We start from the raw sequence: 18,910 nt of genomic DNA on the forward strand, positions 1-18,910 counted from the left end.
TTTACAAAACAAATACAGGAGGCTTCTTGCAAGGAGCACCAGAATTTTCCAAGGCTTTTAAAATACAATTCTATTTGAAGTAAGTATTTTGTCCAAAGACCAATAGCTCAACATTTTTGGTACAAGTTATATGAAAAGGAAATTATTTTAATCTCATGTTCAACTTGTATGTCATTGTGATAGAGTTAAATTCTGAAAGAATTCTAAGTGTTTCCAGATGTTCTCAGCCTTCTCCTTAAGAAATGGACAGAGAATTTTGTACATATGAAATAGCAGAGAAGCAACATATATCTGTGGGCAACCATGTAGAATATGGGACATCTAGGCTCATAGTTGCCCTACATCACTTATAAACAAAAAGACTGCTAAACCTCAGTAATTTTGAAGTGTGATGAATGAAGTGATCTTTCCAGATACTTCTATCAACTGAGTTGGGTTTAAAAATATCTATGATTTTTATGTGTGAAGATGTCATTGGTTCTGTTGAAACTACTGGGGTTTATTGCCTACATTAATCGTCAAAAGAAATGCTTGAAAGGGGGACTTCCAGCCAAGATGAGGCCTAGATAGACATGCTATGTCTCCCTCCATAACTAAGGAGGAATACAACTACCTCAAAACTAGAGACAACCAGAAGTTCCAGGAAACTGAGCTGCATGGAAGTCCAACAAACACAAATATAAAGAAGAAATACTCATCCAGACAAGTAATAGGGGTGGAGCGGGGGCAGAGAGAAAGCAGTGTGGTGGTGGCAGCAGTGGCAGCAGTGACAGGCAGGCAGAAAACGCAGTCACACATTTTATAAAGTAGAGAGGGACACCTGGGGAGCACTCTCAGCACCAGACCAGACCACACAGCTTACGTTTCCAGCACCAGGAAAAATAAAGCCTTATTGCTTCTGACTGTGAAAACCAGTGGGAGTTGGGGTAGAGGAAGAAACTGCAGGTCTCTCAGCAGAGTCCACTTGTTTAGAGGGCCCCCACGGTCCTAGGATGTTTGTGGACCCACCCATGCTGGGAACCACAACCTGTGCAACAGCTAGGGGGGCGCCAGTCAAATATGGGGAGTGGATGAAGTGACTAGCAATGGGGTGAGTGTCGAGCAAGAGACATTGTTTCCTCTCAGACCCCTCCCCCACATAAAGAGCCACAACATGATGAAACAGGTTGCCCCGTACTGATGAATACCTAAGGCTCCACCACTTACAATGTAATAGGTGTGACAGCTCTACCTAAGACACAGAGGCAAACAAACACAGGAGCCTGGCAAGATGAGGAGACAGAGAAATGTGGCCCAAGAGAGGGAACAGATCAAGGTTCCAGTGGGAGATAAGACGATAGCCAACCTAACAAATGCAGAGTTCAAAACACTGGTCATAAAAATGCTCACAAACTTAACAGATATGCTTAAGTATGCAAATGCAGAAGGGAAGAAGTGAAAGCCATGCTAAATGAAACGAAGGAAAATTATACAAAACCAATGATGAAGGGAAGAAAACTGGGGTTCAAATCAATAATTTGGAACACAAGGAAGAAAAAAACAGTCAAACAGCACAGAATGAGGAAACAAGAATTGAAAAAAATGAGGAGAGGCTTAGGAACCTTTGGGACAACTTTAAACATGCCAACATCCAAATCATAGGGGTGCCAGAGGAGAAGAGGAAGAGCAAGAAATTGAAAGCTTATGTGAAAAAATAATAAAGGAAAACTTCCCAAATCTGGTGAAAGAAATAGACATACAAGTCCAGGAAGCACAGAGAGTCCCAAACAAGCTGGACTCAAAGAGGACTACACCAAGACACATCATAATTAAAATGCCAAAGGTTCAAGAGAAAGAGAGAATTTTAAAAGCAGTAAGAGAAAAGCAGAGTTATCTACGAAGGGGTACCTGTAAGACTATCAGCTGATTTCTCAAAATAAACTTTGCAGACAAGAAGGGATTGGCAAGAAGTATTCAATGTGATGAAAAGCAAGGACCTATAATCAAGATTACTCTACCCAGCAAAGTTATCATTTACACTTGAAGGGCAGATTAAGTGCTTCCCAGACAAGGTAAAACTAAAGGAGTTCATTATCACCAAGCCATTATTATATGAAATTTAAGGGGACTTATTTAAGAAAAAGAAGAAGATCAAAACTATGAACATTAAAATGACAACAAAGTCACAACTATCAACAACTGAATCTAAAAAATAAAAGCAAAATCCAACTAAGCAAACCAGAATAAAAACAGGATCATAGGTATGGGGATTATTTGCAGGGTATCAGCTGGGAGGGGGAAAAGAATGAAATGGGGAAATGGTGCAGGGATTAAGAAGCATAACTAATTTATACAAAATAGGGAAGTTAAGAATAATACAGGAAAGGGTGAAGCCAAAGAACTTATATGCAAGACCCATGGATATGAACTAAGGAAGGTGGGATTGCTGGAAGGAAGGGGGTATTGGGCAAAGGGGAGCAAAGGGAAAAGAAATTGTGACGTCTAACAACCTAATCATGAAAATATACTTAAAAATAAAAATAAAATAAAACAAAAAAGTGCTAAATTTTATTTTAAGGTTGATGAATATAAAGATATACATGTGTTCAAAATTTCTTTGAAGTTACATACTAGACTTAAAAAATGTGTGGGTTTTCTGTTTTATTTCACTACGGTGTCTGTAGTTGTTTCAATACAAAAATGTTTTTATATTGCTTCCCACCACTTAGAATAATTTCTGTAAGATCTGACCTCTCCTGTGTACTTTGCCCATCGTATCCTTCTACTGCATATCCCTGGGGCTATAGTTACCCTAATTTGGGAAACAGGACCTTGAATTATGTATTATAAAATTGAGATGTACACATTTAGAAATTCTCAATATATTCTTTTGTTAAAATAAAAATTCTTTTAGATATTATCTATCTATATGCATGTATATATATGCTATATATGTGTTTATATACATATATTTTATATTATATAAATGTTATAAATATAATAAAAAATATACATATATGTTTATATATTGATTCCAAATACCTCGGCCCCTAAGACCTTAAATGTCTCATATAACAAGTGAAGAGGTCATTACTGACCTCTAAGATTCTTTTTGTCTGAAAATACCATGCTCCAGGGGCCAGCAATTTTTGTAAGTGCATATTTTCTTGGATGGTAAAAGAAGTAAGTTCCAGATGCTGACCACAAGAAGGAACTGGTTAGAGACGTGAAAGTGATGTGAACTCATGAGAAAAATATAACCAGGTTTCTAGAGCTCATGATAATTAGGGAAAGTTAGATGTGATTAGGTATATATCCTAGACTTTGGTAAGAGATATCTAAAATTTTTGATAAATGATAGGATTCCATGGACAGAGATCCTAGAGAAGATGACAAGTGTTTGGGAGAAGTGTTTCAAAATGAAATTCTGTATCTTGCAACATAGATGATGTTGGATAGGAAGAAAAGGTAATTATCTAAAGAGACACACTTGGTAGCCTAGTAAATTCTATAGTAAACTCAGATACTAAAGGACATGCACCAAAGATGGAAGAGGATTAAATTTCAAGTGTGGACCTGAATTGAAAGATAATTGTTAGGAAGCTCAGTCCTTGGAAGAAAGTGATACTTGTGAAAAATTTCAAAGATACTAATAAAGACTCAAAATCATATTAATTTTTTAATAAATGATAATTTATTTTAATTTTTTAGATTATTTATTTATTTGTTTATTTATATATTTTTAAAGAGAGGGGAAGGGAGGGAGAAAGAGAGGGAGAGAAACATCAATGTGTGGTTGCCTCTTGTGCACCCCCAACTGGGGACCTGTCCCACAACCCAGGCATGCGCCCTGATTGGGAATCGAACCAGAGACCCTTTAGTTTGCAGGGCAACACTCAATCCATTGAGCCACACCAGCCAGGGCTAAAATCAAATTTACTGAGATATAATTTACATACAGTAAAACCCATACATTTAAGTAAACAGTTTGATGAACTTTGACAAATGTATACAGCTGTCAAGATACAGAACATTTTCAACAACCTCAGAAGTTCCTTTGTGCCTCATTGTAGTCAGCACCCCTCAGCCAGTCCCAGGAGACTACTGACCTGATTTCTATTGCCATTGATTCATTTTACTGATTCTAGAACTTCACATATATAGAATAATACAGTCTATATACCTTCATTTGTTTTCTCAGCACAATGTGAAAAGAAATAAGAGCAAGGAAAGAGTAGAATTTGTCCCTTAGAACCAAGGATCCTGAGTTAATCAATAATGAGTAAATGTGGAATTCCTCTTTGTTGAACTAGCATGCTCTGAGATAAAAGAAGAGGGGTTTTGAGACAGTGTGTGTAAAGCCCACAGACCTCCAAATCAGTGTGTTCAGCTTCATAAAACTTCATCAGCCTATAGTCTCTGTCCCACAAAGTTCTGCCATTTCCAGACTGATAAGGGGGAAGGAGTGGGAGTAAATTATTAAACAACGAACAAACAACCAAACAGTGTGGACATACCAAGGCCAATGGTTGAGGGCTGGCTTCAGAGCTCTATCTACAGACATTGTATAGGGAAGATGGCTGTCTCAAATCTACTAAATTTCAAGAAGAGCTGACTTCTATATGTTTGCACTATTTGGCCAAATCAATTGCAATAGAATATCTTACTATGAGAGTTTCCTAAGAATTTAGAAAGAAACCTCCAATTTGCCCCTGCTCTGAGTGCAAGCACACTTAGAGTTTAGAAATCTAAGGTATAACCTGCCCTGGGGATTATGGCTCAAGTAGCAAAGGATCTGGAACCTCACTTAATGGATTTTAAAGATTACCAATGTGAGATTTGACAAGAACAGCTGCTAATGCCTGTGTTGTGGGGCTGAGGTCCCCTGTGAGACCTGGCTCTAATTTCATGATCACAAGCCTTACATAGAATTTGCCATTGAAAACGCCAAAAACAAAAAACAGAAAACTTCAAGGACTACATCCAGAAAATTTCAAGGATGAGGTCCAGGAAATTCTGAATAATCTATACAAAGCATTAGAATTTCACAAGAGAGGACTTCTCTGGAGGAGAAAAATAAACAGGAACCAACTAGGAATTCAAAGACGTGTCACTCCTATTTTCTTAACCTTTTCGCATCTGTTTTGAGATCAGGAGATATGGAGTCCTCATCTCCCTGTGTCTTCTGATGGGAAGAGTGTGGTTAAGTGAGGTGTCAGTCAGAGTCACCCTCTAAAGCAGAGAGCCTGGTGCAGGCACTCTTCCTGCCAGGGTTCATTAAGCAGACACAAGGATGGTCTTGTGCTGGTCATTGCACAATAGATCCATTTCTATGGATCCTCCAAATTCTAAGTAAATTCCATAAAAATTATGAAATGCCTGGGCTACTAGGTTTTTTTTCTCCTACAAACTGTAGAAGGAATGAGTTCTGAGTCCTTGGTGATATGGAATAAAACTGGAGGCCATGTATGTGGATACAATGGGCATGAGGAGCTAGAGGTTCCATCTGACATTTGGCTTCCATTTTGAGTTGAAAAAATTAATTCATACACCTGTGCTTCCATTCCTGGTCTCTCAGGGACCTCAGTCCACCAACCATCTTCTCTCCTTAATTTTCTGTTGGATTCTTCCCATCAGTATTTACATATGCTCAAATTTCTCTCCTTCAAGCTCACCAAAAAACAAAAACTTCTTTAGACTAGACCTCCACAGTCAAATTTTGTACTATTCCTTTTCCTCATATTCAGAGCCAAAATTCTTAAAAAGTTGCCTCTATTTCTTTCCTTAACTCTGACCTTAAATCCACCAAACTCTGGCTCTTGCTGCCACGACACTATGAAAATTCAGAAAACGGCTTTCAGCTCTTACTTTGTGTGACTCTTTCTGACATCTGGAATTATTAAATGCTCTCATTCTCGACATGTCCCCTCTTTGGTTTCCAGAAAATATTGTTCTCCTTACTTTCTACTATTTTACCACCTTCCACCTTCTCTGTAGGCTCCTCTTCTTCCTCCATTCATTAAATGCTTGCTTTCTCTCTTGTTTTTTTGTTTGCTTGCTTTTTTTCTCATTAACACTTTAATATAAGAATCCAAGTTTACATAGTCAAGATAAGTCTTTGGAAAAACTGGACTGGCTCAATAATTTTGGTTTAAAAAACAAGTAATAACTCTATGTCCTTCCCTTGATTTTAGTAATAAGAATATTTTGGTATTTTTTTTCTCATGAACTTTCTATCCTTTTCATATTGGTTTACATAGCATTTAAAGTTATAAAAAAAAGTAAATTTTGTTTAACTCAATGGAATAATGATTCTGAAAAATGTTTTTATAGCAGTATTTAGGCTTTGTAGTATGTCAGCTTAGACACAATTTCAAACATCCCCAGGTAACTTAAAATCTTGAGTTAATATTGAGTAACTGATAATTGTTTACTAGATAATTTCTTTCTTTTTAAATTTTTTCAAAATTTTATTTTCAATTACAGTTTACATTCAATATTATTTTGTATAAATGCTGGTTTTCTTTAGAATTCTGTCCTAACCCCTCTGATCCACTCACTTCTTACTCTCTCCTAGGCTTATCTCCATAAGTAGATGATTCCCAAACCTTTATTTTCAAACCAGACCTCCCTCTTCTAATTTCTGCAACTGAATATTTCACTGTGGATCCACCTGGAAACCTTGCAGTCACCTTAGTCAACTGAACTCATCTTCTTTCCTTTTCCCTTAGAAAATGTTAACCTGTCCCCCAGCTGCCCAAGCCAGACACCTGAGTTATTCTTGCTGTCTCCCTATTGCTCATGAGCTCAGACAGGGCATGTTGCAAACTGACCTAAATCCAGTCATGTGTTAACAATTCTTCAATTTGTACTTGGAGGTGTTAAAGTCCTTCAATAGTTATAAGTAGGTGAGGGCTTCATATTGTTGCACCCAAAATTTACTAAAAGTTGACATGTTACTCTAGTAGCAAGCCTCAGACTGAATTCTGCTCTACCATTATTAACAAGCAGGTACCTTATTCCTAGAAGCTCAGCACAATCCACTGGGTATTATATTATTTGAGGTAAGACCCAGCTGATGTAACAATGAGACTCAATAATAATACAGTTGTTTAAAGCAAAAGTCTAAGCTCTGCTCCATGCAGTCACTCAGGGACTCAGTTTTCTTCTAACATGATGCTCCACCATCTCCAGGGCCTTTTTGTTTTCCTTATGGCCAATGTCCTAGCTACTCAAATGGCAAGAAAGGAAAGAGAACATGGAGGAGGCATATTTGTGGTCTTAAGGTTTAGGCCAAGAAATCTTAGTCCACATTCTTTTACTCCCATTCCATTAGATGAAACAAAGCCATGTGACCACACCCTTCTGTAAGAAGAGCTGTAAGTGTGGTGTAGCCATGCACTTAAGAAGAAGGGCAGAATGGGATTTTTGGTAGGCAACCGGTTGTCTCCACTACTGGCACAATGCCAAATATCTTGCAAAAGGTAATCAGGCAACTTCAGTTCACTAGTCAGAGCAGGTAGCAGAATTTTCAGGTCCAGTTAAGAGCCTGAGCCAAGAGGACCACTCAGAAAGATATTTCATGTCTTCAATTTATTAACAATTAGCACGTTGATATAGCAATAGTTAAAACACTTATAATAGGTCCTCTGAATATGATAAAGACACTTCAAAAATACCCTGGAGACTAAATTCCTGATTAGGGGACATCAAATGCTAAATTACTATCTCTAGATTAAAACTAAGAAACACATATACAGGGGTGAGCAAAAGTAGACTTACGGTGGTAATACAAATAAATAATACTTAATAAATAATAGTACAAGAATAAATTGTTTGGCATACTCACAACTGTAAACCTACTTTTGTCCACCTCTGTATATTACATTGTTTATGGTCTTATCACATATTTAAAACATTTATACACACACATAAAATACAGAAGACTAGATGTCAGGATATGGTAATTATCAGGTAAGGTTTATTCTGTCCAGTTGTCAACATCAAATATTCCCAGAAAGATTCTATAATTCAGGATTATATGAAGAAGACAAAGGGATTTAAGAATGATTGAATACATTATGTACAGTTCTAAATGTCCTGATATTAACTTCTAGTTCCTCACCTCTAAGGAAACTCTGTGGTCAGGAGAATGTTTCTAGGGAGGCCTGGATCCTCTTTTTGGTGTCCTACACTGCTCTTATCTCAAACGGCTGAGGGACACTGACTTCCTGTTTCTGAGCCTTTACGATAAAGGAAAGTGGTTCTAAATTTTTGCTCCAGCCCTGGCTCAAAATATAGTCTTTGACCACTGAGTCCTCCTCTGTTACTTTGCATGTGATTATGTGATTACATTATTACCTGGAAGGGGCAATGTAATTGATGGCTTAAACAAAGACTTTGGACTCTAATCACTGGGTGCTGGATGTCACCATCGCCCTTTATCAACTGTGTAACTTTCCACCCATTACCAAACCTTCCTTTTCCTCCATTTGCTATCTATAAAATGAGTTAATAGGTTCAAAGTGCCTGGGACAGTACTTGGCATACAGTAGTACTCTATGGGTATTGGCTATTATTACTTTCTGTAGATTGTGAGACTTTGAATTTTCTTGGTTTTATTTTATTTTAGAATTAAACCAGTAACAAATACCCTTAAACTTTAACTACCATTCTTAACATGTCACATGTACTACTGTTACAGAGCAGGGGTCCCCCACATCCCCAAAACCTGCAGTTGGTGAATGGGGGAAGGGGGCAGCTTTCAAGATGTCTTTGTATATCTATGGTTAGTAGCTAGTGTCCTGGTTATGCAAATGGTTTTGGTTCTTCCAAGGCCCCAAGGAGATGGGAGGGATTTTGACTATGGAATGGTGAGGAAAGAGCATACAGGGCTTGTGCATAGTTCTGCAAATGGTCAGAACCAGTTACCATGCCGACTGCATCACAGACCACGGTCAGGGGTTTAAAAGTAAGGTGGCAGCCATTTTTTGAAGAGTAGAAGGAGGGCCATGTGGTTTGCAGAAAGGGAGAGAGAGGGAGTAGAGAGTTCCATGCAGTCTGCAAGTAGGTAGAAGGAAGAGAGGAGAGTAGAGGGAACACCATGCAGTTTGTAAGGAGGCAGGAGAGCACCATGAGGTTTTAGAAGGAAAGAGAGATCCATGCAGCTTTGAAAGGGCAGAGAGAAAACCATGCATGATCCAGTGCAACACAGCATGTTTTCTGGGACTCTTATACAGAGGCTGATGACATTGTACCCCAGATCCTGAGAGAGCTGACAGATAAGGGATGGGGAACTTCTGGGCATGTTTTTGGCTTCTGGCCTTTTGGGGAGCAATGGAAGTGCTGGGTCCTGTGGGAGAACAGGGCTCTGATCAGGAATGCTCACTGCCCTTCACAGGTTGGAATAGTGTAAATAAAGACCTGTTTTCATCAACACTAGCTGTTGGGTTTTACGCCAAGGTGCCACATGAAAGAACCCCCTTTCGCTCTATAACACTACCTTTCCATGATATGACTGCAGGTAAGGAGCAAAAAGCTGCTGGGTTGTGTTGAGATTTAAGATGCATAAGCCTGTGATTCAGAGATTAAAAAATTACTTTTCTTTGTCCTTTATCTGTTGTCTGCCTTTTAGACACAGCCTTTCTGTATAAAGGAATTAAGAGGTAAAAAAGAAAGAGCTGAAATAAATTTTTAAAGGAAAAAGCTTAGTGAGCAGCTGTTGAAAGAAAGTCTAAAAGAGTTTCCACATTGCTAGTGCATTAAATTTCTCTACATACAACTTGTACTCCTTAATATCTGTATGTTTTTTCCTGGTGTTAAGATACTCTGAAAGTTCCGAGTATTATTTTGAAGTCAAGTTTGTTTATGACAGACTTTATGTAATTTTGGGCTGTGGGGCTGCTTATGTTAACTATTCATCCATTGAGTTTATGGTAAATATTTTACTATCCCCTGACTGGAATCTGCACTAATGGCTAAAAGATATATAAAATTTGGTGTGTACTTTATCAAAAAATGACACATTCATTAACAGACTTGATTCTATCCAGCAAGAGAATGAAAATCAGATAAGTTCTGAGCAGCTCAGTTTTCTGTTTTCCTGTACCCCTAGGCAATGCGGCTGCTGGATTGGAGGCAGGTCTCCTGGGGTAGGTGGTTTCCCCAGGTTATTCTAGTTGAAGCACAGAAAGTGCTGATACATAGGAAACACCTCAGGCCTGGTCACACAGGATGACTGGTCACCTAGAATGCAATATACATTCCTCAACACCTAAATTCTGGTGAGCTTCAGCTGGACTCCTGTCATTCAGACATGGGTTGATGGTTTTATCATCTTGTGCCCTGCAGGGAGAGAGGATAATAATGATTCAAAGTAGGGGCTTGAACTCAAATCACTACTCTGCCCCTTAGTAGGTGTGGTGGCCCAGAGTTCCTTTCTCTGCAAGTCTATGGTTAGGGTGGGCCACAAGAAACACTGAGTCTGTAGATTCACTTAGAGAAACTGAGTTAAAGTCAGTGACTTGCCACTAGGACAACTCAAGCCAGATTTTTGGCTACCAGACCTTCAGTTCTCCCTGTTATATAGAGCAAGCCATGTGGCAGGTTACCTATTTATTTTAATCATTTAGCTACTGCCAAAGAGCTTTGTGAGTAGAAGCATTCTGCTTACTGATGTCACTGCTGCCTTTTACAGTAGCTGTGCCCATACACACCTTGTCTTTGGCAGTGAAATGCTGCCACTTGGCCTCTGCTACTCTGATATCCCGTAATCCCACATAAATCAGCAGTGCACTCTCAATGGTGACATCCCCTACAGTCACACCTAGCCTGTGAAAGAGAGCAAACATAGGCGCTTTCCAAGGAGGCAGGTCTCTTCATGACAGGAGTTGGTTTCTGACCTTTTCCTGGAATCTAACTTGGGAGATGGACATGCAGGTTACATGTGTGAAATCTAGGCCGATGTTCCTGCCTCCTTAAGCCTTGAATTTCCTCCTCCACATGATGCTGGGAAAGCTATCCAATAAGAGCACCTGTGTTGATGAATTTGGCCTGACCTAGTGTTATAGCCATTCTGTTACAGAACCCTTGGGCTGCTCCAATTGAAAACAAAAACCCACGGGCTCTTTAGTTAGGGGCCGGATTGCCCGCTGCCAGAATTATAACTCTCAATACCAGAGCTCAGTGAAAAGAAAAAGAATTGCTTATTTAACAGTTATATAGATTTAGATTATTTGCGGATTTCTGCTGTTAAGTCTTATGTTCTTTAAAACACCCATAAACACATATCCTTGCCTCCCCCACACCAAACCTGGCCAGTCTTAGGAAGGTCAGAAACACCGTTTCCCTACTTTCCAAACACAGTTCAGCTTTACCAGCAGCTGCCAATCACTCAGTTCTGATTGGGGAGGTCCTTCCTGTGCTGTGGTGCCCTCCAGCTCTCAATGCAGAACCGCCTGGTTTCTCAGCCTCCTTGCAAACTGCCTTCTTCCTGCAAACCGCATGGATCTCCTCTCCTCAAAACCGCATGGCGAGAGCCTCTTAAAGCAGCCTGGAGACCCCTTCTCCAAGCCACATGGGGAACTTAGCTTCTTTATTCCACATGGAGAAGGCCCCTTCACCAAGCCGCATGAAGGGGGCGAGAGAGTGAGAGAGCGAGAGTACGAGAGGGAGAGAGAGAGAGCTAAAATGTCCGCAGCTACTTATATATCCCTGACTGCATCCTCTGACGCAGTGGGTGTTGCAAACAGTTCTGACCATTCACAGAACCTTACGTAGGCTCTGTGTGCTTTCTCCATACCGTCCCCTGGTTCAAGACTCCTCCCATCTACCTGAGGCTTTGGATCCATTAAAGCCATTTTGTATAAAAAAGACACTAGCCACCAGCCTCAGGCATGTGGAGGCATTCTAAAAGCTGCTTCCTTCTCCCCATCCCCCAGCCGCAAACTCTGGGGATTTTTGGACTCCCCTGTTTCTGTAACAATTCTTCTTGTTCCAATATCTTTAGAACGAACTCCTACATATATTCCCCAGGTTTCTGATAACACATTATTAGAAAATTGGGGCAGATTTTTTGGCGTGTAAACTATGTCTTCCTGGATGAGAATGTGTGCCTGTCCTGTTGGAATATGCTGAGATTTAACCTTGGTTAAGCATCTAGTCCTTTATGGGGTGGTTGGACTTGATCTTAAAGAGAAAGAAAGACCCCTTTCAAGACATCTGCCCCAGATATGGTTTTCATGGGTATTTAAGTAAAGGAGGGATTGAGAAACAAGGAAAAAGGACTCATGGACCTGGACAACAGTGTGTTGATTGATGGGGGAATCGGGGTATAAGGAGACTAAAAAGAAATGGAAAAAAATGCAATCAAGATTAAATTAAAAAAACAATAACAACAACAAAAAACAATACCTTAGGAAATACCCAAGGAAGAAACAAACTTGGAAGGGATCTCTCTCCTCAAGCTTGGATGCAAACCTTATTGGAGAAGGAGTGGTTACAACCCACTGGTTGATGGTGAAGTTGCTAGGTGGCCCTCTGCCAGAGCTGCTTTATAATTACTAGACAAGCAGGAAATACCCTTCTTGGGGGCGGGAAGACTGAGCCTCACCAGTAAACCATAGTCAAGACTGGCAAGCAAGATGTGGGCAGGGCGGGCAAACCGCTCTAGAGTGCAGCTGGATGAAGGCTGGTGATGGGTCTGTGCAGGGATTTAGGGCACCGAGAATCTATTTTCCAGCTGCGGCCACAAAGCCTGATGTCAGGAGGGCTGCAGCAAGGAGGCTGTTGTGCTGTGTTGTGGCTGAGAGCTTGCCTTTATGTCCACAGTTAGTATATTTATCCACTAGGGCTGTCATAACAAAGTACTGTAGATTGATTGGCTGAAACACCAGAAATGTGTTTCCTCAATCTTGGAAGCTAGCAGTCCAAGAAAAAGGTGTTGTCAGGGTTTACTTTTTTCTGAGAGCTTTCTCCTTGGTTTGTAGATGGCCACCTCCCAGTGTGTTCTCAAGCTCTCCCCTCTCTATGTGATCTCTTTTTCGTATAAGGACTCCTGTCACATTGTATTAGCACCCAACTTAGTGACCTTATTTAACCTTATTCACCCCTTTAAAGAACCTATATCCAAATACAATCACATTCTAAATTACTGGGGATCAGAGCTTCAGTATGTGAATTTGGCCTACAACAGTTGGGGAGGAGCATTACTGAACACCCCCATCAAATGCTGCCAACAGCCACCTTTAGATTCAAGAAGCAAATAAAACACCTCAATCGGAAGAGGAGCCCCTTTCTCCTGCATTATCTCTCCAGCTCCCTCTACTGACAAAACTAATATCATGGTCATTGCCAAAGAAATGCTTAAAAGGACCCAGCTCCATGATTGCAGAGCAGATCATGAAGGTTGAATTTAGAGCTGAGAGGCAATAAATCAATAACTGGTTCTTCATTTCTGCGAGCTTCCTGATGTTCTCTTCATAAATTTTCAGCCCGGATCGACCAGTTTGCAACTAAGAAAAGTGACACAAATGTTTTGTCCGCTCCACTTTTTTTTTTTTTTTTTTTTTTGCCGGTATTTGTGCATGATTGTCTTTCAAGTTATCATTTTGGGAGGAATATACCAAAATTTACCCAATATTTTATACTTTTGATAAGTGTAAATTAAAATGATCTGAATTTACAGCATGGCATGGTTATGGACTATGGAAACAAGACCAGAAACCTGGCCTTCAGTTTGCTGTTTATATCTTCTTTATTCATCCCTGTTTCAAGGCTGAGACTTTTGTGGTTCCTTCTTCTTGGGGCATTTTTACCCCTATTCAACTATCACGCAGGATTTCTTCTCTTGCATGCTATCAAAAATAGTCTCTTTTCAAGCCCTGACTGCTGTGGCTCAGTGGATTGAGCATTGGCCTGCAAGCCAAGAGTTGCTGGTTCGATTTCCAGTCAGGGCACATGACTAGGTTGCATGTCAGATCCCCAGTTGGGGGTGCAAGTTAGAGGCAACCACACAGTGATATTTCTCTCCCTCTCTTTCTCCTTTCCCCTCTCTCTAAAAATAAAATAAAACAAACAAATAAATAAATAAATTATTTAAAAAATATATAGTCTCTCTTCCCCATAACTCTCTTCTCCTTTACCAAGTTTTATTTTTCTTTATAACAATTTCACCACTATGTTAAATCATATCATTTTAAGTAGCATATTTGTTTATTACATTTATTCTATGCATTTATTTACTCATTTGTTTGTTATTAAAATACAAGCTCCAGGAAGGTAGGGACACATCTTTTTCACTGAGGAATCCTCAGAACCTAGAACATTGCATAGCATATAATCAGTATTTGACAAATATTGATATGAATGATTGTAGGTGTCAGGAAGTGGTGCCTTTTCGCATGCAGACAGATTTGCAGCCATAGAACTTTAACTCCTAATTTAATTAGCATGGCAACAATGTGACTGCATTTTGATTATTCTTACTCCAGCTTGAAAATGACATCCATTCACTTTGTGTGTGGTATAATTAATACATGGTAAAAGTCACCTTTGTATGTGTGCATACGGCTCAATGAGTTTTGAAAAATGCATATGATTGTGTAAAATCATTGCAATCAAGATACAGAACAATTCTGTTATCTCCTCAAATTCTCTCATGCTGTTTTTTACTCAATCTCCCTAGTTTCTAGCAACAACTGATCTGTTTTATGTCCCCATAGTTTTACCTTTTCTAGACTGTCATATAAATGGAACCCTACAGTACGTTGCTTTTGGAGTCTGGCTTCTCTCACTTACTTAGCAAAGTACATTTGAGATTTTTGTATGTGGCGTCATGAAGAAGTAGTTTGTTCCTTTTTATTGCTGAGTAGTATTCCATTATATATGTTGAAGGACATTAGGCTTTTTTTTTCACTTTGGGGTGATTATGAATCAAGCTACTATACACATTCGTGCACAGGTTTTTGTGTGAAACTAACTTTTTTCCCTTGGGTAAATATGGTAAACGCATAGTTCGTCGGCAGCCGTCCGTCTCGAGAGACGATGGTGTAGCTTCTCAAGAGTCTATCTGCATCGCTGAGAATGGCTGTGCAGTCCGACTCGGGAGTGACACGGTATCTGTCTCCTCCCGTGTTGAATCGACATCTTGCGATGACGCTGGAGTGTCCTCTCCAGTGAAGCTGAAGCTACAGAGCCTGGGCAGGGTGATATGGAGGGTCTGCTGTTGCCCATGCAGCAGACCCCCCCTCTCTTCGCAGCTGAAGGGTCCAAGGGAAAGACGGAGTCAATACAGCTTGGCTTCAGGTGCGCCGCAGGAGTTGCCGGTGTTGACTACAACGTCAAACCGCCTTAGGGACTCCGGCTCCGGATTTTCTGTCGGGGTTTACTCCCCTAGCCTTTCCCCTGAAGAGGTATGTCGCAAGGCAGCGGAGGTTTTTTGGAGTCAGAGTTTTCCTTCTCTGATGTGCCCTGACTGGAAGATCGAACCAGCGACACTTAGCTCGCAGGCCGACGCTCAATCCACTGAGCCAAACCAGCCAGGGGGGCTGCATAGTATACCATTGTGTAAATACACCACAATTTTTGATCGACTCATCTACAGAGGGGCACTTAGGCTGTCTCCAGCACTTAACTGTTGTAAATAGTGCTGCTATAAACATAGGGGTGCATAGGTTCTTTTGAATTGGTGTTTCAGGATTCTTTGGGTACCACCCTAGCATTGGAATTGCTGGATCAAAAGGCAGTTCCATTTTTAGTATTTTGAGGAAATTCCAAACTGTTTTCCATAGAAGCTGCACCGATCTGCATTTCCACCAACAGTGCATTAAGGTTCCCTTTTCTCCACATCCTCGCCAGCACTTGTTTGTTGATTTGTTAATGATGACCATTGTGAACAAAGTGAGGTGGTATCTCATTGTGGTTTTAATTTGCATCTCTCTGATGGCTAGTGTTGTTGAGCATTTTTCATGTGCCTATGAACCCTCTGTATGTCCTCCTTGGAGAAGTGTCTGTTCAGGTCCTTGCCCATTTTTTAATTGTATTGTCTGTCTTCTTGGTGTTGACTCATATAAGTTCTTTATATATTTTGGAGACCAAACCCTTATCTGAGGGATCATCGGCAAATATGTTTTCCTATATGGTTGATTTCCTTTTCATCTTGCTAATGTTTTCTTTTGTTGAGCAGATACTCTTACTTTGATGCTGTCCAATTTGTTACAAAACTGCCAAACTATTTTCCGAAGTGACAACACCATTTTGCATTTCCACCAACATCCTCACCATCACTTGTTATAATGTGGCACAGCTATGAAATAAAGATCATCTGAACTTTCCCCTTGAATCCGCCTGGTTTGTATCTATTTCAAGGCTTTACCTGCTGTTCCTTCTTCCTGGAATGCATTCACATGTGTTACTATACTTCTGTTCAGATTTGACTTAGAAGAGGGTTTACCTACACACATAATAAATACCAGCAAGGAACAAAATGAAGAAAATCAGAAACATGAATGCACAAATGGGGGAAAATTCTAAAATCAGACACCTTTTTTCTACATTCTTCTGAATAGCTTTAGATGTTAACAATTTCCAATTAGTAATTAGTTAATTTGTGCTAAAAACTTCTTTAATTATATTTTATTGATTATGTTATTATCATTGTGCTGATTTTTACCCCTTTGCTCACCTCCACCCAGCACTGCCCACTCCCTCAAGCAATCCCTCCACCATTGTTCATGTCCATGGGTCAAGCATATAAGTTCTTTGGCTACTCCATTTCTTGTACTGTACTTTACATCCCAATGACTGTTCTGTAATTACCTATTTGTAGTACTTAATCCCCTCACCTCTTCACCCATTCCCCTACACACCCTCCTATCTGGCAAACATCAAAATGCTCTCTGTATCCATAATTCTGTCTCTGCTCTTCTTGTTTACTTTGTTTTTTAGATTCAATTGTTGATAGATTTGTATCTGTTGCCATTTTGATCTTCTTCTTTTTCTTAAATGAGTCCCTTTCTCACTTTATATACTAATAGTTTGGTGCACTGGCTGGTGTGGATTGAGTGTTCGCTTACAAACCAAAGAGTCACTAGTTCAATTCCCAACCAGGACACATGCCTGGGTTGCAGGCCAGGTCCCCAGTTGGGGATGTGCAAGAGGCAACCATATATTGATTTTTCTCTTCCTCTCTGTCTCTCTCGTTTTCCCTCTCTAGAAATAAATAAATAAAGTCTTTTAAAAAATAATGGTTTAGTGATGATGAACTCTTTTAGCTTTACCTTGTCTGGGAAGCATTTTATTTGCCCTTCAAGTCTAAATGATATCTTTTCTGGGTAGAGCAGTCTTGGCTGTAGGTCCCTGCTTTGTATGCCTTTGAATGTTTCTTGCCAATCTCTTCTAGCCTGCAAAGTTTCTTTTGAGGAATCAGTTGACAGTCTTATGGGTACTCCCCTGTAGGTAACTAACTGCTTTACTCTTGCTGCTTTTAAGATTCTCTCTTTATCAATAACTTTGGCATTTTAATTATGATGTGTCTTGGAGTGGACCTCTTTTCATACATCTTGTTTGGGACTCTCTCTGCTTCTTGGGCATGCATGTCTATTTTCTTCATCAAATTAGGGGAGTTATCTTTCATTATTTTTTTTCAAACAGATTTCCAATTTCTTGCTCTTTCTCTTTTCCTTCTAACACCCCTATGATGTGAATGTTGGACCTCTTGAAATAATCTCAGAGGCTTCTAATACTATCCTTATTTTTTGGTATTATTTTTCTTGTTGTTGTGATTGGTTTTTTGTTTTCTTATGTTTCAAATCATTGATTTGATTCTTGGCTTCATCTACTCTACTGTTGTTTCTCCATAAGTTGTTATTTATTTCAATTAGTCTATCCTTCATTTCTGACTGGATCTTTTTTATGCTGTTGAGGTTCCCTGAGCATTGTTATAACCGGTGTTTTGAACTCTGCATCCGTTAGATTGCCTCTCTCTATTTTGTTTAGTCCTTTTTCTGGAGTTTTGATCTGTTCTTTCATTTAGGCAATGTTCCTTTGTCCCTACATTTTGGCTGCCTCCCTGTATTTGTTTCTATATATTAGGTACAGCTGCTTTGATTCCGTGTCTTGGTAGTGTGGCCTAATGTTGAAGGTGTCTGGTAGGGTCCAGTGGCACAACCTCCCCTAACACCCAAGCAAGGGTACTGGAGATGCACCCTTCTTGTGGGCTGAGTATACCCTCCTTCTGTAGTTGAGCCTTGGTTGCTGTTGGCAGATTAGTGGGAGGGATTTACCCAGGCCAGTCAGCTGCAAAGACTGGCTGTGACCACTGACCACCAACCTCCACCCTCCATGGAGGATCAGCTGTGCAGGTGCAGGGTGGTGGTGCTCTGACACGGTTTGTAGCTGTCCGCTGGGTGAGCAGGCCCTGGGGTTTTCTGGATGGTGCAGGCCAAGTTCAGCCACTGCCTATGTTTTTTTCTGGGTCCACCCTGCTGAGCTATAAATCAATCTGAGATGGCTGCTAATTGTGCTGGGCTTGGAGATTCCCAGGCGAAGCCAAGCTGTGAATCTAGTCTGATTGCTGCTAGTGCTGGGCCTGGAACTCACTGATGTCAGCTGTTTCTTATTTGATAGGATTTAGGAAGTTGTGAAGGATGAGCCAAGACCAGACATTCATACGAAAAATCAGCTTGGGTGGGCCCATAAGTTGGGTGCGGTGGGGTCTCTGGGGATCTCCAAGGCAGGTTAAACAGTGTTAGCCAGGTTGATGAAGTCTCAGATACGGCACCAACTTGCTGGCTCTGTGGCTCTGTCAGGGGAGGGTTTAGAAAAGGGACAACTGTTTCTGCTGGCCTTGATGCCAGACACTTCAGTTTCTCCCAGTGTACCACTGATGCCTTTCAAGCTGCTTCCCCATTACTGGACCTCAGAGGGAATGAGT

At 40.3% G+C, this 18,910-nt stretch overlaps 1 pseudogene; it reads right to left on the reverse strand.

Annotated features, from left to right (window-relative positions):
- Positions 1-10,829, reverse strand: part of LOC150019176 (translationally-controlled tumor protein-like) — a 30,250-nt pseudogene extending 19,421 nt beyond the window's left edge.
- Positions 10,830-18,910: the final 8,081 nt, after the last annotated feature.

Source organism: Furipterus horrens, unplaced genomic scaffold, assembly GCF_987537825.1.
Source record: "Furipterus horrens unplaced genomic scaffold, mFurHor1.1.pri manual_scaffold_2, whole genome shotgun sequence".
NCBI classification, from domain to species: Eukaryota; Metazoa; Chordata; class Mammalia; order Chiroptera; family Furipteridae; genus Furipterus; species Furipterus horrens.